The 26,345-nt window shown below is 42.9% G+C and overlaps 1 protein-coding gene across 8 annotated transcripts in view; it reads left to right on the top strand.

Moving 5' to 3' along the window:
• The window catches only part of LOC307175336 (uncharacterized protein), a 187,536-nt gene that overhangs the window by 123,726 nt on the left and 37,465 nt on the right, over positions 1–26,345 (top strand). For 4 of the 8 annotated variants that reach the window (XR_013824313.1, XR_013824314.1, XR_013824315.1 and 1 more), the window contains exons 1-2: positions 3,833–3,979; positions 5,069–5,184. The exons of 1 other annotated variant lie outside the window; for it this stretch is intronic. The gene's annotated coding sequence lies outside the window, so the exon portion shown is untranslated. Of the gene's footprint in view, positions 1–3,832; positions 3,980–5,068; positions 5,185–26,345 lie in introns of those variants that run through there. 3 more of the 8 variants (XM_079900345.1, XM_079900344.1, XM_079900343.1) reach the window with 1 other exon arrangement.

The raw sequence follows: 26,345 nt of genomic DNA on the forward strand, positions 1-26,345 counted from the left end.
TTAGAGCAAGGTGAAGGGACTGGGAACTGCTGGGGGTGGGCTTTGCATTTTAGATAGGGTGTTTGGTTGAGAAGTACATGTGTGAGCCTTGCAGATGTAGGGGGAAGGATGCTTTGGACAGAGGGAGGTGCAAGTGTGTTAGGTGTGTTCACAGAACAGCAAAAAGGTCTGGTTGGAGCAAAGGAAGGAAGTATGAAATAAAATTCATATTTTCTAGCAAGACAAGAAAAATTTAAGCCTAAAATTTTTTTCTCTGCCCTTTCGCCTCCCCTCCCGCCTCTACTGTGCATTGTGTATCTGCATTATGCCTGGACCAAACCTCCCCCAACAGCAGAAATACCTGCTCAGCCATAAAGAACAACATTCTCCTAGCACCAACAGGACAACTTCTTAAAAGATAACATTCCTTCTTGATCTTATAAGGGGTCACGATGACCCACCACGTTGTACTTACAGATCTGGGTGTGCAAACTATCTATGTCATTTAACATACAGCCCTCTGTCTCAAAAACCTGTATAACTATGCGTTGACCTCTAATGGATGGATGGGTGGGACAAGTCTGAATTATGATGTAAAGTTTGAATTAGTGTTCCTAGAAGTTAGCAAAAATTGGGGAAATATTAAAATGCATCTTTACTCAATAATTCGACAGTGAACAAAACCCTAGGAGGCAGAAATTATCTGTCTGCAGTTGAAAGGATAAAGGAGGAGGAATGTGGAATAGGCAAAGAAGGCAATAATCCACCTGGATTATTACCAGGTGCACTAACATCCCCTCCTTTGGCTCCTGGGCTCACTAGGAAGCTCACTCCCAGTCTCTGGAACTGCCAGGCGTCATGGCCAAACCTGCTGGTGGGGGGAAGGTTGGGGGGAATGGGAGGTTGTGCCAGGAAGGCTTCTCAGAGGAGATGAAGTTTTTTTCTTTTTTTTTTTTATAAGTTTATTTATTTATTTATTTTTGGTTGCATTGGGTCTTCATTGCTGTGCATGGGCTTTCTCTAGTTGCGGTGAGCAGGGGCTACTCTTTGTTGCAGTGTGCGGGCTTCTCATTGCGGTGGCTTCTCTTGTTGTGGAGCACAGGCTCTAGGCGCACGGGCTTCACTAGTTGTGGCACGTGGGCTCAGTAGTTGTGGCTCATGGGCTCTAGAGCACAGGCTCAGTAGTTGTGGCACACGGGCTTCACTAGTTGTGGCACGTGGGCTCAGTAGTTGTGGCTTATGGGCTCTAGAGCACAGGCTCAGTAGTTGTGGCACACGGGCTTCATTGCTCCACAGCATGTGGGATCTTCCCGGACCAGGGCTCGAACCCGTGTCCCCTGCATTGGCAGGCGGATTCTTAACCACTACACTACCAGGGAAGCCCTCTTTTATTTTTTTGAGATATAATTCACCTACAGTGATATGCACCGAGTTTAAGTTATGGTTCATTGGATTTTGACAGAAAAGGTGAAATTTTGACTTGAGTCTTGGAAGGCTAAGGGTCAGGAGTACAGAGCACGTGCAAAGCCACAGAGAGCTAAGAGGGCATTCAGTTCCTGGTGGTGGTAGTTTGTACCAAGAATAACATGTTGCTTAGGTACGACCAATAGATAAGGCTGGAGAAAAGTCCACACATGTACATGCAAGAACTAGAAACTAGTTTACAGTTCAGAGTTTTATTGCTATTGTTGGGACCCAGGGTCAGCCACCCCAAAATGTGCCTCAATGGCACATTGATTATTTTGAATGAAAGTTACTTAAGAAATGGTCGGTGCAAGAGGGACATGCTACTCCTCCTCTCTGCCACCCTAAAAGCAGGAAATAAATCTCTCACGTGAAAGGCGCCCTCCCTGCATCTGGAGGTAGAAGGACACCCTTAAGGAATTTGGGGCTGAGAAGCCCAGATAAATAAACCTTGTTACCTTAATTTACTCCCTAAGCCCAAACTCTGTTTAGATTCTTCGCTAATTGAGCACCCAAAACCCAATGTTTCTTTGTCCTGTCAATTCCTCATAAATTTGTTTATTTGTCTAAAAAGTATAAAAAGCTGCCTGTTTTGGCCACTTCTTAGGTCCCATTTCTCTGAGACCTCTGGGCACAGGATTAAAATCTGTTTCTTTTGCTCCTGTTCATCTGTCTGTTAATTTTATTATTAGCCCAGCCACAAGAACTCAAGAGGGATCGAGGAGGAAATTTCTCCCTCCCTGACACCATTTTTGTGTGTAAAACCTTAACTCCCAATAGCAAGACCTCTGCCTTCTGCTTTCTCTTTGGAATTCTTTGACCCCTTCCATTTCATACGGTGCCACATCCACACAGCTGCAGGTGGTGTTGCTGAATTCCCACAAATGCAGGCTACTACATTACCCCCTACGTATTCAGCCAGCTGGCTTCCCAGCCAGTTTCTGACAGTGCAGAGTCATTTATTCTTGGGGACGTAAATATGCATATCAGCTGATCTGGGATTGCTATTTTTGGTTGTGAATAAGGACATCATTCAAGAGTTATGAGAAAGGACAAGATTTCTACAACATAAACACACCAGCCCCTCAGTGGAAGAGACATCCCAAACATAGTGAGAGCTGAGAAACTAATTGACCATGGTTCAGTTACTCAATACATATGAGTGCTTTCTATCTGCCTGGTGTGCCCCTACTTGCTTCCCAACTTCACTCAAATGGCGTCTCTCCTTGAGGCCTTTTCCGGCCTCCTCCTCCCGTGCACAGATTTCTCATGTACCCTTCTCTGCTTAGCTTTCTCCTTAGCACCCATCACAATCTAGCAAGAGCACACATTTTACTTATTCATTGTCTGTCTTCACCACTAAAATACAAGCTCCAAGAAGGCAGGTGTCTCTGTTTACTGCTATTTCTGCAGTATCTAGACCATAGCAGGCACTTAAAAGTATTTGTTGAATGAATGAGTTGTGCTAAGTTCTGTAAGCAGCAGAGGCTCTGAAATTGATGCACATTATCTAGTGATAGACAAAGACCCACAACTCAAATAACATTAGAAGGAAAGGAATGAAAAACAAATGAACAAAGGCAAACGTTTTAACATCAATAGTAGAAACCTAAATAGCCTGCTTTAAGCTAGTTAATCATCTAAGAAATTTGACAACCTCAACCAAATTCCTGAACATTTCTTTAAAAGGCACAGATAATTTAGCTGTCTCCTTCTTAAACGCAGGGTGTAATTATAGATGCATAGACTTTGGAAGGGTAAAGGATGTACAGGTCCTATTTGCCTATTTTTAGAAAAATTCTGCTCTTTGGAGAGTCAAAGAAATGACCTTTTGTGACATTCAAAACAGGAGAATTAGACCTAGAGATGCAGATAAGTAAAATTTTGAATATTATAATCTTATATGTTAGGAAGTGGTATGCAACTTCACTGACATCTGGGAGCTTTTATGATTCTACTTTCCAGGTCTTTTATCCTTGACTGAGCTCTGACTTCTTAGTGATTAATTGAATTTGATTTCTTCTCCACGTAAATTTTAACAAAATACTTCATTGAACATGCAGATTGTGGCAAGTTTTATTTAGTTTTAAAAATGAGTTTTTATTCATTAGAAAGACTCATTAAAGTCTACTTTTTCTGAGATAAAATTTAAGAGAAATACATGCATCTATCTAAAGATTTTTTTTCATGCTAAAGGCTTTCAAATGTAATGTTCATGAGTAATTATTACCTGTCACCTCTTGAATTTCTGTTGGGTATAGGCTGACTTGCTGATTTTCCCCTAAATGTCAAATCATAAAACCCTGTGCAACAATTTGGTAAAGACTTTGCAATGCTCAACCTTTGTCTTTTTCTCCACAGAACTTGTCAATGGCTTTTCAAATGTAGTTCAGAATTAACAAGACAGTCCACGTGAGCCCCAAGGAACAGTGCAAACTAAGGGTCCCTATGGCATAGATACTTCTATCATCATAGCATTTGTGCTGACATTTCTGTTATGGATTAACAAATATTCATCATGTTCAATGAAAAAAATGTAAGTTCATTCATCCATTCAACAACCATTTTATGGCGTACTTAAGGAATGCTAGGCGAGGGATTACAGCTGTGGACAAAACTGACAGACTCAGTTCTCATAGAATTTACATTCTCGTGAAGGCAAAGATAGCAAACAAGTAAATAAGTAAAAAGCAGCATAATTCTAAATATATGAGCAACACACTAAACAAGATGAAACAGTGTAATGTGATGGAGAGTGTCAGAGTAGGGAGGGAGCAATTTTAAAACTAGTGCTTAGCAGGACTTCCCTGGTGGTCCAGTGGTTAAGGCTCTGTGCTCCCAATGCAGGGGGCCCGGGTTCAATCCCTGGTAAGGGAACTAGATCCCACATGCCGCAACTAAGATCCCGCATGCTGCAACTAAAAGATCCCGCATGCCACAGCAAAGATCCCAAGTGCCACAACTAAGACCCGGCACAGCCAAATAAATAAATAAATGTTAAGAAAATTAAAAATAAAATAGGTGCTTAGGCGTGGCTTCTTTGTAGAGCTGACAGTGTGAGCTGAGACTTGCAATAACGTTGGTCTAGAAAGATGGGTTGAGAAGATGAACTGTCCCTCTTAGCATACCAAGGCTGGTAAATTACTATCAATGATCCGAACTTATTCTTCACTCTTCCCCACATGCACCTGCTGCTCTAGCCAGGTGTGTGCTCAGAGTGACTCCCCCACCTCACCCCTCCATGGAGGTCACATATTCTTCATCAGCCCCAAATCACCTTGCACAAATGCCAAATGCCTAGATGCCTCTTACTCACAAATCCTGTTGCTCCTTAAAGGATAAAGGGAGGGAGAGGAAAATTTTATGATATTGTTTGGCATCTGGGGAAAACCACTCACCCATCCCATGCACCTTCGCCCCTTCATCCCGTGGGGAAGAGAGTAGAATGTTGCATGAGGAGGACTTGGTCAAAGGTATGAAATTTGAACATGAGCTTTTGGACTTCAGGGTCCAGCCGACTGGGGCACCAATCTGGGAACTCCTGGCAGATGATCATTTAGTTTCTGTGTTGACACATTTGAGATCTGAGTAAACCCTGTAGAAAGATTCCTCTGCTTCTTTCCAGAGGGACATCTGACAGCAGAAACTTGGAACTGTGTTTGGAGCTGGAGAGGAATGTTCCTGAAGGTGCCACCCAGATCCTGAAGCAGCGTGTCACTGAGATTCAGGCACCTTCTAACAGTGAGTGTCTCCTCCGGCCATGCTTCTCCTGCTTCTAAGCCTGTGGAGTCTATAATTCTGGAATACTCAGACCTTTCCAATATGCCCGTGCAATCCTGCCTGTCGTTCAAAGCATCTCTTCCCTAATACCTTTCGCAGCCGCTCTGGCTTCTCTGAGGCCCTCCCATGCTCAGCATATTACCCTTGGAGCCTCTGATTTAGTAGATCTGAATTCTTATACAACTCTTCTCCCAGAGATTACGACGATCAGTCTGGTCCAAGAAAGGAGACTCAAGAGGAAAGGGAAAGAGACAGGGTTCGTCCCCTGTTCTCTACAGTTCTTTGGTGACCACAGAGAGAGGCCTGCTCAATTGGGATAAAACTGTTTTTTCTAGTTCAAGGCCACCATTCTCAGTGTAGAAGTTTCTCAAACCTTAGGGGATAGAAGACTCTTCCAGGCAGCTTGCTACAAATGCAGATTTCTAGGGATCAGCCCCAGAGGTCCTCCTTCACTAAAGCTGGCGGGGCCCAGGAATCTGCATTTGTAGCCAGCATCCTCAGGTAGTTGGGATGTTGCTTATCTGTGGACCTTCTGAGAAATGCTCACAGAATGGAAAGTAGGAGACCATTGCCCACCTCTGCCTTCTTCCTTGTGTAACAGGGCATTCTATTTTAAAATAAGGTCCTAACATTCTCATTCATCCAACAAACATTTCTCTAAGCCAAGCACCATACTAGGCATAGGGAATAGAGCCAAAACAATATTTGAGACATACTTATACAGATGCTCCCTGACTTAGAATTGTTCAACTTAAACGATTTTTTTTTTAAATTGGGTATAGTTGCTTTACACTGTTGTGTTAGTTTCTGCTGCACGGCGAATCAAGTCAGCTATATGTATACATATATCCCCTCTTTTTTTGGGTTGCCTTCCCATTGAGGTCACCACAGAGCACTGAGTGTTCCTTGTGCTTGAGAACAGCAGGTTCTCATTAGTTATCTATTTCATACATAGTAGTGTATATATGTCAATCCCAATCTCCCAATTTATCCCACCCCCCCCTTTCCCCCATTGGTGTCCACACGTTTGTTCTCTACATCTGTGTCTCTATTTCTGCTTTGCAGATAGGTTCATCTGTACCACTTTTCTAGATTCCACATATATGCGTTAATATACGATATTTGTTTTTCTCTTTCTGCCTTACTTTTTTTGGCTTTACAGTGTTGTGAAAGCAATATGCACTCAGTAGAAACTGTACTTAGAATTCTGAATTTTGACTTTTTTCTGTACTCACAATATGCTGTATGATGCTATAGTGATGCTGGCCAGTGGCAACTTCCAGGCAGCCACATGATCATGAGGGTAAGCCACCAATACACTTACAACCATTCTGTTTTTCACTTTCAGTACACTATTCAATACATTTCATGAGATCTTCAGCACTATAGTATACAATAGCTTTGTGTTAGATGATTGTGCCCAACGTTCAGCTTATGTAAGTGTTCTGAGCATGTTTAAGGTAGGCTAGGCTAGGCTATGACGTTTGGTAGGTTTTTGACTTACGACATTTTCAACTTATGATGGCTTTATCTGGATGTAACCCCATCATAAGCCGAGGAAGATCTGTACTAAAAAGTTATCCATTGTTTATCTGAAATTCACATTTAACTGGGAGTTCCATATTTTATCTGGCAGTGCTAGGTGGCAGTGGGCAGGAGTTGTTGCAGGTTGGGTCCTCCACAAGCACACTCTGAGATGGAGTTTAGTGTGCAGGATGTTTACAGGAAGCACCCTTGAGATCAACACATGTGGCAGGAAGGGGAAGGAAGCTGGACTGGGCTGAGAGAGAAGGTGGACTAATATGTAGGTCCACCAGCCTCCACTAACCCTACAGGCAACCCAATGCATCTGAGTTGTCCCATGTTGGGCTGAAACGGCTGGGACTACATAGCCCGGCTCCCATCCATCATTAGGTATAAGCTGCCCCAGGAAGGGTGTAACCTTAGGCAAAGGAGCTCTCTATAGCCATTCTAAGCCTGATCATTCTAAGTCAGGGACCATCTGTATAAGTATGAGGCTGACCCTGAAGGGGCTGACAGCTGAAGGTTCTCTGCTGACAGCACTCCCAGCAGCTGGGCAAGTCCTTCCTTGAACAGAGACCTGGGGATTCACCATCCCTGTGTCCACTGCAAGAGCCTAAGATCTAGCAAGAGCTCAGTGGTTCCAGCCATTAAAATGCGGGCATGAAAAATTAATGTGATCTTATTTTATGCTTGAGACGCTGCAATACCTGGTTAAATTTGTTCGAAAGGAGACCTGTGTCCTACAGCCACATATTATCATTGGCTTTTTTGAACTGCTTCACAGGGTGATATTTTTGTAGATACTAACTTTCAGACTCCCACAGCACAGAAAATAAAATTCTGAGAAGTGAATGAGTGATTCACAGTGAAATTTCTCCAGGTTTAAGAAACAGAGCTGATGAAAAACTGGGATCAGTGGCTAATCATCAGGTGATGAACCTCTTTAATTCCTAGAATCCATGCAAGTAGTAAAGCATGACCTGTTTACCCAATACAATGCCAGGGTCACCTTGTCTCCCATTCTGCATTCGTTCATTCATCCAACAAGTACGAATTGACCTTACCCATAGAAATAAGGGCTCTTATTCCCCAAATTGTGGAATTGTTGAGAGCTTTCCGTTGGTATGTTTTGAGTAAAGGTGGAAAGGCTGTTTTTATTACTTGATTTGTTCAGGTTTTTAAATTTTTTCATATCTTCCAATGCCTCATTTGTTTTCCTTTGAGATAAGCATCACTGATTCTCTTTCCTTTACATCAATAATTTATTAAAAAATACACAGGTTCCCATAACAACTTCAAAGGTTAACAGCTCATCTAGGCCAGGGGAATCTCCAGAAAACTGTTTGTGATAGAATCACCAGGTCTTCCAAAAAAAAAAAAAAAATGCTTAAAACATTTAAAAGCTTAACACTGTGTGAGAATACACACACACACACACACACACACACACACACAGAGTTGGCTGATGGTGTAATGTGGGATTTTCTGCATTCTAGCATCTTATTACAGTGTAAGAATGGGGCAGAATTCCCTGAGAGAGGTAAGGACTCACCATGCTAGGGGATGTGGGGCTGGAGAAAAGGAGTGGCCCTAACAACAGTGAGAATAATGTTTTTCTGCTGCAAAGTTTCAGGGGGTCACAAAGCCAGAATTCCTCATCTTTGCCAGATGTTAGGAGAATGCTGAAGATCTGATGATCATATCTCTGATTTTGTAAAGGAGGGATAGAGGCTCAGAGAAAAATGATACTTGGGAGAACAAAGGCAGAAGAACAGAAAGTAGAGACACAGAAGGGGTGGCTGTGAAAATGTGCCACTGGATTTCCTACCGAAGAGCAAAATTGCAAGCCGGCCCCTACTCCTGCCCCTCTATCTCCACCACCAGTGGGCGGAGTCCCGCTTCCCTAGGCTACTTGCTCCAATGATTGAGCACAGCAGAGGGACTGAGGCAAGCCCATTCCATCAAGAGGAGTGTGACTTTGGCTTGAAAACTCCTCGACAGCTTGCCTGAGACTCTTCCATCCCAATCTTTCTTCCTTTCCAATTTTTAAAGTTAAGTAGTCTATCTTCTCATTATTGAGTTATAAGAGTTCTTTTCATATTCTGGATAAAAGTCCTTGGTCTTATGTATGTATTGTGAATATTTTCTCCCATTACATGGCTTGACTATTTCCTTTTTTAATGCTGTACTTGAAAGAGCAGAAATTTATGATTTTGGTGAAGTCCAATTTATCAGCTTTCTTTTATATTTTGTGCTTTTTTGTGCCTAATCTAAGAAATCTTTGTCTACCCCAGGGTCACAAATTTTTCTTGTACGTGTTTTCTTCTACAAATTTTACTTCTTTAGGTATTATGTTTAGGTTTATGATTCATTTTGAATACATTTTTATATATAATGTAAAGCAATAGTTGAGATTCATTTTTTTTAATTAATTAATTATTTTACTGCATTGAGTCTTCGTTGCTGTGCATGGGCTTTCTCTAGTTGAGGCGAGCGGGGTCTACTCTTCGTTGTGGTGCGTGGGCTTCTCATTGCGGTGACTTCTCTTGCTGCGGAGCACGGGCTCTAGGCAAGCGGGCTTCAGTAGCTGTAGCACACGGGCTCAGTAGTTGTGGCTCGCGGGCTCTAGAGCACAGGCTCAGTAGTTGTGGCTCACGGGCTTAGTTGCTGCGCGGCCTGTGGGATCTTCCCGGACCAGGGCTGAACCCGTGTCCCCTGCATTGGCAGGTGGATTCTTAACCACTGCGCCACCAGGGAAGTCCCATACCCTTTATTACATAATAAACTGGAAAATGTAGTAATAAATGTTTCCCTGAGTTCTGTGAACTGATCTAGCAAATTATTAAATCCAGGGAGGTGGTTGTGGGAACTTCGATTTATAACTGTTTAGTCAGAAGTACCAGGGACAACCTGAGCCTTGTGATTGGCATCTGAAGTGTGGACAGTCTTGTGGGACTGAGCCCTTAACTTAGGGGATCTGACGCCCACTCCAGGTACATAGTGTCAGATTGAACTGAACTGTAGGACACCCAGCTGCTGTTGGAAAATGGGTGAGTGTGGGAATAAACCCACACATCTCAGGTCAGAAGTGTCAGTGAGTGTAAAGGTAAAGGAGACACAGGGAGTTTTTCCTAGATAGGTCTATAGTTCAATCTGGGGAGAATCGACATCTTAACAATATTGAGTCTTCCAGTACATAAACAGGATATAGATCTCCATTTTGAATTATAGGGTTAAATATAAATTGTATTCCATTGTTTTACATGTCTTCTTCAGGAGTTCCAATGATTTGTATCCTTAATTTTCTTTGTCTTCCATTTCAACCACTTTCTGTCTGAATCGTTTTAGTTCTTTATTTCATTTTTATTTTCTTGTTTATTTTCCTGCCTCTCCTAAATACTCTTCATTAAAATTTCATTTGAGTCTGTTCTCTGTTGGGTACTTAAAATTTAGCCTTCATTCCTAAAATAATTTTGTCTTTTTTTCCCCAAGTTCATTCAGTTGATTGCTCAATCACTTTATCTATCTATCTACCTATCACTTTGTCCATTTCTGTTCTTGGATTTTGAATTTTTTTTTTTTTTTTTTTTTGCGGTACGCGGGCCTCTCACTGTTGTGGCCTCTCCCGTTGCGGAGCACAGGCTCCGGAGGCGCATGCTCAGCGGCCATGGCTCACGGGCCCAGTCGCTCCGCGGCATGTGGGATCTTCCCGGACCGGGGCATGAACCCGTGTCCCCTGCATCGGCAGGTGGACTCTCAACCACTGCGCCACCTGGGAAGCCCCCTTGGATTTTGAATTTTAATTTAAAGTGGCTTTTCCTGTTTCCAAATGCTTGTTTGGTGATATTAATCCATTTGGAATTTTGTGGTTTTTTGGTAAGAATTTTCTCCAGCTAAGATTTTTTTATCCTCGGGGCTTCCCTCGTGGCGCAGTGGTTAAGAATCCGCCTGGCAATGCAGGGGACACGGGTTCGAGCCCTGCTCCAGGAAGATCCCACATGCTGTGGAGCAACTAAGCCTGTGCGCCACAACTACTGAGCCCTTGTGCCACAACTACTGAAGCCTGTGCGCCTAGAGCCCGTGCTCCACAAGAGAAGCCACCACAATGAGAAGACCTCGCATGGCAATGAAGAGTAGCCCCCGCTCGCTGCAACTAGAGGAAGCCTGCGCCCACCGACGAAGACCCAACACAGCCAAAAATAAATAAATAAAATAAATAATTTTTTTTAAAAATATTTTTTTATTCTCATTTTTTTCCCCTTAGAGTAGCTTTGTGTTGATTTATGCTACTTTGTTTCATTTTATGGATTTGGAGTAATTCGTCATTCCTAGTTCAAGATCACCCTCTTCTGTCAATGTCGTGAAGTACAGTTCCTTTAAGGGATGGTTTTATTTTTAAGTTGAGGGGTGGATAATTTTTTAATGCTCTTTTAAATTATTTACCTATTCCAGTTTCATAATCTCCTATTCTGATTTTATTGATGTTATCTTATTTTATTTTTTTGAAGATTTTAAACAGATTCATTTCAAAGTTCTTTTTTTTTTTTTTTTTTTTTGTGCGGTACGCGGGCCTCTCACTGTTGTGGCCTCTCCCGTTGTGGAGCACAGGCTCCGGACGCGCAGGCTCCGGACGCGCAGGCCCGGCGGCCTTGGCTCACAGGCCCGGCGGCCTTGGCTCACAGGCCCGGCGGCCTTGGCTCACGGGCCCAGCCGCTCCGCGGCATGTGGGATCTTCCCGGACCGGGTCACGAACCCGCGTCCCCTGCATCGGCAGGAGGACTCTCAACCACTGCGCCACCAGGGAAGCCCCTCTTTCAAAGTTCTTTTTAGATTCTTCTTGTATCTCTGTCACCTCAGGATATAAATCTCTCCTTTGGGACTACTTCTCATTGTGCTAAGTGTGTTTTCAAACTTTTCCTGGAAAGCTCATTTTGCATGGGAATTTTCTTTCACATGTCCCTTGTCTGTGAGGCAGTTTCTTAGCTGCCTTAGCCTCCATCTCATGGGTTAACCAGACTCAACCCATGTCATATGTGTGCAGCTCACTTCAGAGCTCCCCATTTCTGGAGTGACAACTCTCCACAGTTCATATGGCACAGAGCAGAAGGGACTCTGCCGTGGACACTGGCCCTGAGCAAGTAGTGTATTTCTGCTACAGTTCTCCATGCCTGGGTGGAGCTATCTTGCCTGCTCTTCTTGGGTAGGAAGCCCAACTCAGATTCCTATTACAGAAGGTGCATTTAGCCTGGCCAGGAGGGTATTTAACTCCAGCCCAGCTTGCCTGGCTCCAGCTGCTTACGCCTGTGGTTTAACATTTTGCTTATTGCTTAAGTTTTACTTGTATATTGAGCTGCTGAGATTTTCCTCTTGTATTTTGAGAGAAGCATATAAATATATATTTTGACATCTTATCCCTCATTCTTATGGATTTAGAGCACAGGAAATAGTATCATGAGTGTATTTACTTTGAGGCATTATCTAGAGGTTTTCATGCCTTTTAAAAAGTGAGAATGACAATATGTATCTGAACTCAAAAAATATATATATCCTTTAATCCAGTCATTCTGCTTCTGGAAATTTACTTGAGGAAGTAATCCAAAAGGAAGAAAAAAGCTTCATGCACAAAAGATGTTCATAATTATCTTTGGTTATAAAAATCTGGATATATTACAAATATTTCCCAACAATAGGGAAATATTTCATAAATATATCCACTCAATATAATTTTGTGCAGCTTCTAAAAATAATAATTTACAAAGAATGTATAATATTTTAAAAATGCTTGTGAGAATGCAAGAGAGAAAATTGCCCTTAGCCATTTTTTGTTTCATACAAGTGTGCTTTTAAAAAAAAAATAGAAAGATAGAAAGGAGAATGGAAAGAAATGACACCAGAGTGTTAAAAATGGTTGTCTCTTGGTGATTTTTTCCTTTTATTTTCTTCTTTACTTCCAAAATTTCATGTTATGTGGATGGATCATTTTTATAACAGAAAAAGACCTAAGTAAATATGTTGTCCAGAAAGCTGAATAATGGAAGACTGAAATTTAAATAGGCGTGCTTCCCGTGAGAGAATGGATTGGGATGCCACAAAATCATTGATTACAAAACATGGTTCTGATGGGCCACAAACAGCAGAGGAAGCTTTTGGGTTATAGGATTATTTGTTGTGATCAGATCACTTTTCAGCATCAGGGGACAAGTAACACCAGGTTGGAGATACAGAGCAAGGAGGCAGGACTAGGCGGGGAGGCAGGTGGCAAGAACCTACAATCTGTGGGCAACTGGCCAGGAGCCAGGCTCCAATGAGGGAAAGGGCAAACTAAGAGATGGCACTGGAGGTCAGCTGGCAGGAGACACAGTGGGAGCCAACATTCATTGAGTTTGTGTCGGGCACAGTTTGGACCCTGAAAATACAGATAGAGAAGACTGATACAGTTCTTGCCTTCATGAAACCTTCAGTCTAGAGCAGGGGTTGGCAAACTTTTTTGGGAAAGGGGCAGATAGTAAACATTTTAGGTTCTGTGGAGCCATGCAATCTCTGTCACAACCTCTCAGCTCTGCCACTGTAATACAAAAGCCATCTTAGATGACATTAAATGAATGGGAGTGGCTGAGTTCCAATAAAACTTAATTTACAAAAACAGATGGTGGCTGGATTTGGCCAGTGGGCCATCATTTTGCCAACTCCTGATCTGGGGGGGAAGACAGACATTAAACAAACACATCAATATGACTATTGGATTGTGATCACCGTCCAGAAGTAAATAAAGAGGGTGTTGTGGTAGTGAACTACTGTAGGTGGCCCACTTTATATTTTAGCTTTTATTGAGGCACGACATCCATAGAGCAAAGCATACAAATCTGAAGGTATAATATAGAATATCCTTAGCACCCCAAAACTGCATTCTGAAGGGTCAGAATGATTTATCCAACCAAAGATCTGGGCAGAGGGCAGCATTCCAGGCAGAAGGGAAAGCAAGTGCAGGATCCTGCAGCAGGAAAAGACCTGGCATTTTCCAGGAACAGAAAGTGCTTCCATGTGACTGGCCGGCAGTGAGCTTGGAAAAGAGTGAGATGTGTGGGTGGAGGAAAATCCTACAGACTTCACAGGCCATTGTGAACATTTTGTATTTTGTTCTCAATGTAATGAGGAGCAGTGGAGGGTTTTAAATAGAACGACATGATCTGACTGAAGTTTTAAGATGATCTGTGAGCCAATTTCTTGTCTTACTTCTGGTCTTTTCTATAGTGGTGTTAGGTTAGGGCTGGGGGCTGGGACCTGCGGTGGGATGTGTGAGAAAAATCCATCAAAGAACACCAGGACCACTCACCATGTGCGGAACCACAGACATCGATCTCTTTTATGAAACATTTCTTTGAAATGTTACTGTTACAGGATTTTTTTAAAATAAATTTATTATTTATTTATTTTTGGCTGCATTGGGCCTTCATTGCTGCACGTGGGCTTTCTCTAGTTGCGGCAAGCGGGGACTACTCTTCGTTGCGCTGTGTGGGCTTCTCATTACGGTGGCTTCACTTTTTGTGGAGCACAGGCTTCAGTAATTGTGGTGAGTGGAATCAGTAGTTGTGGCTCGCAGGCTCTAGAGCGCAGGCTCAGTAGTTGTGGTGAACGGGCTTAGTTGCTCCAATGCACGTAGGACCTTCCTGGACCAGGGCTCGAACCCGTGTCCCCTGCATTGGCAAGCAGATTCTTAACCACTGCGCCACCAGGGAAGCCCCATTACAGGATTTATTGACACCTGTCACTTAACTAGTCGACACCTTAAGAATTGTGTCCTAATCATAGACAAGGGCCTAAGAAAAGTGCAAGCAGGGAGCTCAGAGGTGGGGTCAACCAGCAGGTGTAGATCTGGCAGCTGCAAGAAAGGTAAGTAGTGAGGTCAGTTCAGAGGCTCACGGGTGAGGCTATATGGGGTGTTGTAATACACTATTAGCGCCTAGGCAAAGACACTCTGAGTTTGTAGGAGCCGGAGAAGTTTGGTTTGATTGTGTGTGGCTTTGTTCTGATTTGATTTTTTGAAGACATATTGTGGGGACTGGTTAGGAAGTGTCCTGTGATGGTGAAGAGACAGAAGAGCAAGAAGGGGTGGAGTGTGTGGATAGGTAATTAGAGAGAAACTAACCATTTGGGGTTCATATTTTCTCTTCCTCCCTTCCTTCCTTCCCTCCTTCCTTTTTTAAATACATAATGATGAGAGATCAAGAAGATATTTAACCAATGGGAGTCACCCTTCCTAGGGTTGTCAAACACACTAAAGTGTTAGGGAACAGAAACATACTAAAAGATTATTCGCCATTTATCTGACATTCAAAATTAACTGGGCATCCTGTATTTTTATTTGCTAAACCTAGCCATCCTGCACTGATGGCTTTGGTCTTGCTGCTTCAGCCTGAGGGAGCAGATCTTCCATAAGACAGCCACCACCAGGAGGCAGCCGGGTGCTGTGCTCAGGAGAGATGACACGTGGTCTCTGGGCTTCTAGGTAGCTCTAGGTCTGTCTGCCTTCCTCTTCAACCCTCCCGGCACCCACCCCCTATTTAACCACAACTTTCCACTGTTCACTCCTAATCTTGCTTTGTTACAGTAGCTAAACTCCAAAGAAACATTTAAAACCCTGTCTAAACGTAAAAAGAACCCATGATATAACGTGCATCCTGCCTTCTCAATTAATTGCAATCATAAATTAATTCTTTCTTCCTTTAAAAACCTGAATTTAGCTTAAAAGACTCAGAGTTCCTGTCACTCACCCCTTTGACCTGGATGTCTTCTCCCCTCCCTGCGTCCCCTCCTGCCCTCTATCTGCACTGGCTCTTTGCTCCCTCCCTCCCACCCCTTCCTGCCTCAGCTCGTCACCATGGTTACGTGGGGAGCTGTTTCTGTGGTGCCCTCTTCCATAGCCTGCTTGTGAGGTAATTTCCCCAGTGAATTCCAACTCTTCCTAGTTATGTCTGCCCTTATCCTCTTTCGATGAAAGAAAAAAAAAAAAATCAGACAGAGAGGGAGATGGCAGGAGAAAGAACCCCAGCAGCTCAGATACCAACATTTTTTTCTATGTGTAACCAGGAGACTTTCTCCAGCTGATGTTACCTCTTCTTTCCGTTTTCCTTCTTTAGCAGGAAAAGCCACTCCTGATCCTATGCCTCATACTCTGGTGTAAAACCTAGTGCATATTTAACACTTAGTTAACTAAGCGCCTTTGGGCCTTGTGGCTGTTTTCCTCTTTAAATGCCTTCAGTTCTGGAAGCTAGAAGGGTCCCTTTAGGACAGAAAAAGGAACTGAACCAAGAACACCAGCTCTGTCATGTGGGGGAGACATGAAGGTAGGAAACATCAGCCCAGGCCACAGTGAGAGGTTTTTTTTTTTTTTTTTAATTAATTTATTTAATTTATTTATTTTTGGCTGTGTTGGGTCTTCGTTGCTGCACGTGGGCTTTCTCTAGTTGAGGTGAGCGGGGGCTACTGTTTGTTGTGGTGTGCAGGCTTCTCATTGCAGTGGCTTCTCTCGTTGTGGAGCACGGGCTCTAGACGCACAGGCTTCAGTAGCTGTGACATGTGGGCTCAGTAGTTGTGGCTGGCGGGCTCTAGAGCGCAGGCTCAGTAGTTGTGGCACACAGGCTTAGTTGCTCTGTGGCACATGGGATCTTCCCGGACCAGGGCTCGAACACGTGTGCCCTGCATTGGCAGGCGGATTCTTAACCACTTGCGCCACCAGGGAAGCCCACAGTGAGAGGTTTTAAAGGGCAGCCGGAGGCAAGTAACGAGACATTAAAGCCAAAGGCCTCCAGAAAAAGAAACTTTCGAAGCAAGATGGAGTGGAAATGTCTCCAACAGCTTTAAAGCAGCAAAAATGATTCCAGAAAGCTTTAGGTGTGATACCAAGGAAGGGAAGATCAGAAATAGCAGGGTTTTGATAACTATTTGTCTTCCGGTTTGCTTGGTTGGGGGTAACTTGAGATCCTGTGTGTTGGGTACTTTTCCGTGTTCCTCATGAGGTTCAGAATAACCTGTTTGGATTATGCAAATGCTCATTCAAAGGAAGAGGCAGAATTATGTTAGTTTCTCCTGTAATTCTATTGAAACTATGATTTATAGGGCCCATTCTCAAGGAAGACTTGTTTCAAATGAACACAGGCAAGCAACTTTTTTTTTTTTCGGTACGTGGGCTTCTCACTGTTGTGGCCTCTCCCGTTGTGGAGCACAGGCTCTGGACGCGCAGGCTCAGCGGCCATGGCTCACGGGCCTAGCCACTCCGCGGCATGTGGGATCTTCCCAGACCGGGGCACGAACCCGTGTCCCCTGCACCAGCCGGCGGACTCTCAATCACTGCGCCACCAGGGAAGCCCAACATTTTTTTTTAATGTCACAAAAGGGCTGTAACCCACAGAAACACTTCATAGAATCCCCATGTTTTCTCCCACCCACTTCCCTTACACAGCTGCTTCTGGGTCCCTCCCTTCCAAAACCCAAATCCGAACACCCTCCTTCAGCCTAATCTGTGAGTTTCTTTGTGTTATTCTCCTCCCAGTGCTGATTCAGGAGAGACCCCAAAATAGGACTCTGGGAGGACTTGGGGAGAGGAAGAAATTGAGTAGAAGAAGGCAGAATTTTCTTTACCTTTAGAGCCAGGAGAAGGGCTGGGAATACATTGACAGCAACAGTTGTGCCTAGTTAGACTAACATCTTTGATAACAAAGTGTTAACAGAATAATTTCCTTGGGCTTCCTTGGTGGCGCAGTGGTTGGGGGGTCCGCCTGCCTATGCAGGGGGCGCGGGTTCGTGCCCCGGTCTGGGGGGGGATCCTGCGTGCCGCAGAGCGGCTGGGCCCATGAGCCATGGCCGCTGAGCCTGCGCGTCCGGAGCCTGTGCTCCGCGGCTGGAGAGGCCACAGCAGTGAGAGGCCCGCTTACTGCAAAAAAATAAATAAATAAATAGAAATAATTTCCTTTACTGTCCTGACCCACTGGGACAGTCATCTCAACTAGCAATAACTCTGAGTGGTACTTGGTACTTGACCCTACACACACGGGGCTTGATCGGTCTTGCTGTATTTAAGGGCAGTAAAATTCAACTACACATAGTCATCTCTGGCTTAACCCAAGAAGAAAGGGAGGCAACCAAGCAGGCCCCCTCTGTGTGTACATGACCCTCACCATGCTCACCATCACCTGGGTGAGAAAACTCACCTTCTGGAGAAGAAGATAGAGGGCAGGAGGTCTATTGGGAAGATGTTATCTCTCTTTGTTGTGGAGGTGGTGGACATTGGTGACACAGGCAGAGCAACGGTTAGTCTGTTCAGACCTGCTGGGTAGGATGGGTGGTTGTTTCAGGCTGAATTTAATTAACTGCTTATATCTTGGCTGAGTCATTAGGAGTTTATGTTCTAGTCTTCAGCTTTGCATGATCCAAATTGCTGTTCTCATGGTTCCTCTTGGGATGACCAGGCTTTGGAGGATTAATCCAGTCTGTCAGGGGGCAGGCCAGTGTATTGATTTCAGGGGAGAACATTGCCTTGAAGATGGACAGATTTGGGGTGCTGCTTTCCCACTGAGAAATTCTGTTTACAATACTAAAGCAAGATGCTATTTAAATATTTTTCCTCAGTTGCAGATTCCTCCTCTGGCCTCTGCTGCCTTCCTTATCAGGCTGAAGCAGGACCTTGGCAAAGTTTATCCAGCAAAAATTTAATTATTATCCTAGTTCTTGAACCTTGGTAGCCCCTGGACTCTGTTCTTGGAATTTCCAGAACAGCCTCAGGAAAGGAAATCTCTTTCCCCAAACCTCCTTTCCCACTTTAGCTGCAACTTTTCTGGGGACCATCCTTCGTGGACTGGATCCCCTGGAGCTCAGATGTCCACAGTAGATGCCACACAGTCTCTGGGGCCACCTACAAGGGCAGTCTGGTTCTGCTGCCCTCTCTGACCACAGTGGGCTTGTTCTGTCTGTTAACCATTGGGTCACATCCCCCTCCCCACCAAGGTTGCAATTCTTACCCTCCAACTCTCCTTCTTCATCTGTCCTTAACAGGTACCAGACCCTCTTATTATTAAGGAGCATGGCATGAAGCCATGTTGCGGCTTCCGGGTAGAGTTTATCTCACAAGCCCTGTGAATGGTTCTGGCACCCATCATAAAGAATAATGGGTTATTTCTGGGAAGGGCCCTGAAATATGACCAGAAAATGTCTGAGCTCATCAACTCTGCCCTGCCTCTCATTCAATTTGTTGTCAGACGGTAATATCTCTTGACCTTGCTCCCACATTTTGTGATAGTTCCTATTTGGGGGCCTCTGAACATGAGGCTACTCACTACAGCAGAGTAATATTATAATTGTTATTGTTATGCTTTATCTGCTACAGCATCCTTGAAGTGGTAGCTGAGCATTGCAGAAATTTCAAATATCAGCATCAGGTTGACCCTTTAAACAGAAAACAAAGGGGAAAAGATTTAGAAAGATGCTGTTGGGGGTAAAATTGGGTATCCTAGAAATAAAGGAGCCTAGGTTTAGATACCCCAACATGCTGGGTTATTAGGAACCATTAATACAAGTCAAATTTTATTTTAGAGTGTAGACTTCTTCAGAGTCTTGAGCTGATCCTTCCCAGCATGCTAATGCAGGCTAGCAGTGCAGGATCTGGGAAGTACTTCTGGGAGGGTCCACCTACTACGTAGCCTTTTTTGTTTGCCATGGAAGAGCATTTTAGCAGATGTGTGTATTTAAAAGTGGTCTGCACTCTTCCCCCACACCAGTGTAAATATTGTAAGCATGAACATCTGCCCCATATCATTGATGACTACAGGGCAAATTGGCCTTCGATTAGGAGGATGAGACAGCAAAATCCTCATCAAACCAATAGTGGCATCTCTAAGAGTTGGCTGGGGTCGGGCAGTAAGGGAGCTTAGTCCCCTTTAATCTCCATTTTTGGGAAAACTTTACTTTAAAAAGGTTATTCAGGTATTATATGAAAACAGTTTTTAAAAAATCGAATAAAGGAATTCCAATAAAAATAGTAGTAGCAGCCAGTGCATGCTTTGTTGGGGTTTTTTTCCCCTCTGATACAGTTACATAGTAATGTCCCAAGCAGTGGCTATTCCATCAATGCACGCATCAGTATATGAAGATTATGATGACTTGGAATAGTGTTCTTAGTAGCATGAATAAGAAAGAAATCTTTATTATTTTAGGCAAGTAATATTTGAGCTCTACCAAAGGATTGCATGTACCCCAGCGTATCCTGACTGATACAATCAATGCAAGTACAGTGGTCAATCACTAAGGCTCTGATTTCAGACAGACTAGATTTTTTTTTTAAGTTATGAATTATATTTTATTAATTTTTTTATACAGCAGGTTCTTATTAGTTATCCATTTTATACATATTAATGTATACATGTCAATCCCAATCTCCCAATTCATCCCACCCCCCCACCACTTTCCCCCCTTGGTGTCCATACATTTGTTCTCTACATCCGTGTCTCAATTTCTGCCCTGCAAACCAGTTCATCTGTAGACCTAGCTATTTTTTAATTGAAGTGTAGCTGATTTACAATAGTGCATTAGTTTCAGTTGTACAACATAGTGATTCAGTACTTTTGCAGATTATATTCTATTATAGGTTACTACAAGATAATGGGCATAATTCCCTGTGCTATACAGTATATCATTGTTCATTATCTATTTTATATACAGTAGTTTGTATCTGTTAATCCAATACCCCTCATTTGTCTCTCCCCACTTCCCTCTCCCCTTTGGTAACCACAAGTTTATTTTCGATGTCTGTGAAAGACAGACCTGGATTTGAATCCGGGCTCTGCTGTCTCCTAGCTATATGCCTTAGGTAGACTTCTGAACCTCTCTCAACTTCAGTTCCTTCTCTAGAAAACACTGATAATAGGATTGTTGCAAGGCTTGGATGACTAAATACATGTAAAACATTCAGCACATGAGTAAGTGCTCAATAAGTGGTAGCTTTCAATGATTAACAGTGTTTTTAGCCTATTTAACATAAGTTCACAGGCAATATAAATACAGGAGGAATGTGTGTGAGCTGGCAGAGTTATTGCACTAGATGGAATACTGCCTTTTAGGAGATACAGAAAGGAGTAAGTTCTTCAAGCTTTGTGGTGAAAATAAGTGCACATATGACTATTTTGTGATAGTGGAGGGGAAGGGGCCTTTATTTTTGGTCTTTTAAAATAGTATCTCTGCTTGTTCACACTCCATTCAGAGAACAAGTCCTTTTTACTAAACCTTGATGAATTCTGTGCTAAAAATATTCCATTCCCATTTGGTGCAGTGAAATGTCATATCCATTAAACACCAACATACCAAATGCTGCATGCAGATCCTCAACCCAGCAAATCCAAGCTAACAGGAAGCTGTGATCATCCTCAGCTTATTCATACTGTACATCTCAGCAGATTATCCTGAAGGATTCTCTAAGGCTTAATTGTTATCTTAAAGCTATTTTAAATTATAAACATAAAGAACTCATGTACTACAACAAACTCATTTTTAAAGAAAGAAAATTGTGGCCCAGGGAATGAAAATGACTTCTCAAGGTCACAAAAATATAAAAGTGCTGGAACTGGGCCCAGATCTCCAAACTTCCAAGCTAAGTTTTTTTTCCCCATTATAACAGAGAGCTACAGAATTTTCAGAGCTGGAAAGACCTTCAGGATGACCTGATCCAGTTCCAATAAGTTATAGAGGAAATTGAGGCCAAAAGAAACTTAAATGTCTCACCCAGGGTAATACCTAAAGCTAGCACGTGCTAGAGTTTGGGGCCAACTTTTGTAACCATAGGCTTGGTGCTCTTGACATGCCACTGGTCAGTCCAATGTGGTTATTTAGAGTAGGGGACCCCAAGTCCCAGTTAGTGGACTGGGAATGAGCTATCAACATCAGAATCACCTAAGGGATGTTTAAAAATAAAAATTCCTGGATCCCAGCCTTTATAGGTTCAGTTTTAGTGGGTCTGAGGTGAGGGCCCCAGAATCTGTATAGTTAGTTTGCTTTCTAGGTGATTCTGGGGGACATCCAGATTGGGGAACCATTATTATTATTTTTTTTTTTACATCTTTATTGGAGTATAATTGCTTTACAATGGTGTGTTAGTTTCTGCTTTATAACAAAGTGAATCAGTTATACATATACATATGTTCCCATATCTCTTCCCTCTTGCGTCTCCCCCCATCCCACCCTCCCTATCCCACCCCTCCAGGCGGTCACAAAGCACCGAGCTGACCTCCCTGTGCTATGCGGCTGCTTCCCACTAGCTATCTACCTTACGTTTGGGAGTGTATATATGTCCATGCCTCTCTCTCGCTTTGTCACAGCTTACCCTTCCCCCTCCCCATATCCTCAAGTCTGGGGAACCATTATTAACAGAAGCCAGCACTTTATATTCTGTTCTCTGCTGAGACTGGCCGATGATAATTTCCAGATAATGACGAGATACCTATGGGAAAGCTTAGTCAGGGAAAGTCCTGGGCCATCAAGGAGCCTCTAAGATTTTAATCTGCAAAGCCAACCTCAAGGTAACTAGAGCAAGGAGAGAGCTGCCCTCGCCAGATGAAGATTGATCTGAAGTGGAAACACATCCAGGAGAAGAGAAAATGATCTAGGAATGCTTGGTCTCATCTCCTAGGCATGGGTGGCCACTAAATCAGAATTGGCAGCTTGACTTCACTTGGGAAAACATCCTTTTAAAATAAAGGTTATCCGTTTAAATATTTTAAAACAGAATATTTGAGAGAACACCATTTAAAAATGTATATAGAAATTGTACCAGTGAATCATCATGAATAATAAACAAAGATGGGAGGTTATGTTTTGTCAAGTTTCACAAGATAAGAGCTGGAAGGGCTCTTTGAAACCTTTTAGTGAAGGGATTCTAAACACATCTGAGGCCGTGGCTTCTCCTCTGGTTACCCTGTCTCTCTAAGTAGAGGATCTCAGTAGAGACCACACCTCTTGCTGATGACTGTTGTTGTTTTGCCTATGTGGCATCCTCTCCTCCTTTTTAACAGCACTCTAATTTTACTTGAGGGAATCACCCTTACCTCACTCTCATTCCACGTGGTTCTCATCCATGGGTTCCAGGGGTGGGCACATGTCCCAAGCTTAGCCAATCAGATCACTCTATCCTTAGCCAAAACAATTACTTCAGGTGGGCACTCTGGCCGTTGAGCATCATCCTCCAACCTGTGCTAAAACTACAGAGAAAGAGGTCTTGTTACTGGGCATGGCTAGACTGGCAAGAGGCAATGTCGGAGCTGCTGGTGGCTGTCTCTTCACCGTGAATGGAGAGACTGCCTTAGGAAGAAGTCAACATGGAGGAACATAGAGCCAAGAGTCAGAGAAAGACAGACTAATGAAAATATCACCTGAGTTTCTGGTCTAGGTTTTTCTGAAGCTAGATGCATTTTTATGTTGAAACTAGTTCAGTTGGATTTCAGCAACTGACAACCAAAAGAATCCTGACCACCGTGTCTCCTCAGGGATCAGAAGCTGGGGTAGAGAAATGGTCATGTGTATTTAGAAATACACCCACAGATAATTTTGATACACCCATTGAGAGTGGACAGAGTTTGGAGACAGGAAATGGGACTATGCGTTTCCTCACCACTATTAGTTGAGAATGACTTATGCTAATTGAGGAAGCTTGACCAAAGTCACATAGCCTCAATAGAGTAAACCCCTTCTGAACCTGATTCTGTCTTCTTTTAGAAAAAAAAGAGAAACATTATACACTTAAAAAAAATAAGGGCACATATCACTACAAACCCATTCTATGTAATCATTATACACATTTTGCAGACAAGATTAACTTACCCAAGGTCACAGAACTAATAAGTTGCCACATTGAGATGCAAACCCAGGTCTGCTTGAGTCTAAAACATATTCTGTTAACCACTGTGTCTACTGCCCCAAAGAGAGAATTGACATGGGCACCATCAGGATAGACCTACAGGCAAAAATGGGAAAACATGGGTCACATCTCACTTTTCCTATAGATCTTACTTTTGCCTCTTTTATTTTTTTGCATGCTGCCTTTTAGAAATAGCCCCAGTGGTGTGCAAGTCCTTTAAGGGTAGGGACAATTTCTTGCTCGTTTTTGTTTTGTTTTTGTCATTTATCATAGTGTTTTGCACATAGTAGGTGATCAATAAACATCTTCAATGAAATTGTGCTTGCTGTGTCCGTAGGTGTTGGTATCTGATAGCCTGAGGCTACTAGGAACACTCTAGGTTCCTGAGTGGTATATCTGTCTATCTGGCAGTTTACAGAGTTTGGAAGTTTTCATATGTTTTGTCTTCAAGCACTTCAAAGCATGGTGGCACTGATGAATACTATCCAAATGAATCTTGACTTTGCTTCTTAACTGGCTCTTTGACTTGGGCAAGTTACTTAGCTTTTCTAAGACTCAGCTCTCTCATCTGTAAAATAATACTATTATATAGAACTATAAAGGATAAAAATGATAATGCAGGTAAAGCACTTAGTATATTACTTGGCTCATAGTAAGTGCTCAATAAATGACACCCATTATTATAATGAAATTAAAATATTAAAGAATATTTCCTAAATTAAAGGTAGAATTGTTAAACATGTGTGGGTAGACAAGGTCAGGGAAATAAAGGACAGTTGTCCTGAGATCTGGTACTACTAAGAGGACTGATTTCTGGGATACAGTTTTGCTGGGAATTATTGTTAAAAGCTTCATCTAGGCAAGATGCTTCCCCTTGGCATCTCTGAGTAGTGCTGACCATGGATGTGGGATAAAAATTGTAAAGGGCATAGAATTTCCAGGAGTATCAAACTTCTCATCCTTAGGGTCTCCATGGATTAATTAAATCAGTTCCTAGCCTTCAGTTTTGTGGGCTAGGTTTTAGGTAGATCTGCAGTATGTGTTTTTAATGACTCTGGAAATAAATTATGTCTCTTTTACCTTCCATCTCACCCTGGTTACCCCTGGGGAGCAGGTGGGCCTATGCGGGCCTGCTCTTTTGGGGTAATCCATGGCGAGGACTTTTTGTGGGACTGGAAATTGACCACAGGGAATAGGGAATGTGGCTGCTTCTCAGATATGTGAACATGAAGGCTGAAGCTGCTGGGCTTAAATCTATTTCATTCCCACCAACTTTGTGTTCTCTCTAAAAGTGGGACTGTTCTAGGAGATTGAGGGTGGGGTGGCATAGAATGATCATAGCTGCCTAAGAGACAGTCCTGACCCTCAGGGATGTGTAACCTGGTGGGAGAGATGGACATACCAACAACTAAGCAAACGGCAAGGCAGAATGAATTGTGAGTCTCGCTCATGGTAAAAGCAACGGGCTGAGAAAGCCAGAGAAAGGAGAAATCCTATCTAATTGGTTCGATGAGAAGGACTAAGATTTCAAAAGGTAAAAGAGTAAGGAAAGGGCATTGTAGGTGGTTGCAGCAGCCTGGGCACGGAAGCATGTAAGTGCTTAGATAGGCAGGGATTGGCCAGTTGTGTGGGTAACAGGTGGGTGGGTGAAGTGGAGGATGCTAGAGTGGGAGAAGAAGCTGGGTCAAATTTTGAGCTCCACGTTCAGAACTTTATAGGACCATTGTAGGTCTTCCTGGGCCTGTGGTTTCTGTGGATGCCCTGATGCCCTTGATAACAATCGTATGAAAATGCGTCTACATCCCACATTAAGATTGACATATAACTGCAAGAGCTGAAATGAGTGAGTTGAGCTCTCATTGACTAGTTCAGTTTACCTATAGATGTGGTTCTAGGACCACTGCCAGTCCAGGAAGACTGTGGAATCCATTTGGGATGAGATAAGTCCAGAACTTGAGAGGAAGCGCTGAGAAACTCTTACAGCAATTTGACATTACCACAATAACCAAGCACGTGATTGTTTTTCTAGTAATTCATTTTTATTCTAATTTCCAAAAATATTGGTCCACAATATAAATGGAAATACGTTGGTCTAAAATACATTGGAGATTTTAAAATTTCCATGGTCCAAATTTTTTTTTAAACACTGGAAATATTTTTAGAAAGTTGAGAAGTTCTGAGCTAGTTGAAATGATACTACTTTTTAAAGAAATTTGTGGTCAGAGATGACAGAGGAGAGAGTTGGTGGATTTGAATGTAGAGCAATAGAAATTATACAGTTTGAATAGCAGAGAGAAAAGAGATTGAAATATCTAGTACTCACCACTGTATCTACCTTATAGTACATTGTGCCTAAGTGTTCTGACTTAGTCGAAGATAATTTTGTGGCAAATACAGAAAACCACACAAACTAACCTAAAACAAGACAAAATGTGTGTGTGTGTGTGTGTGTGTGTGTGTGTGTGTGTGTGTATGTGTGTGTGTGTGATGGGTTGTTATAAGAAGGTTACAGAGGTATCTCAAGGAATTCAAGGACAGTGAGTGCCATTGGATATCATGAGGGATGGAGTGGAAAATGAACAATCACTAGGAATCAGGGCTGCTTCTCCCCGTCTCCTCTCTCCCACTCTTACTCCTCACTCCTTTCCCTCTGGGATGGAGGCTGATCCTCATTCAGGAATAAAGGACTTATTTTCCCAGCTTC

The sequence above is a fragment of the Stenella coeruleoalba genome (assembly GCF_951394435.1).
Source record: "Stenella coeruleoalba genome assembly, chromosome: 16".
NCBI lineage: Eukaryota > Metazoa > Chordata > Mammalia > Artiodactyla > Delphinidae > Stenella > Stenella coeruleoalba.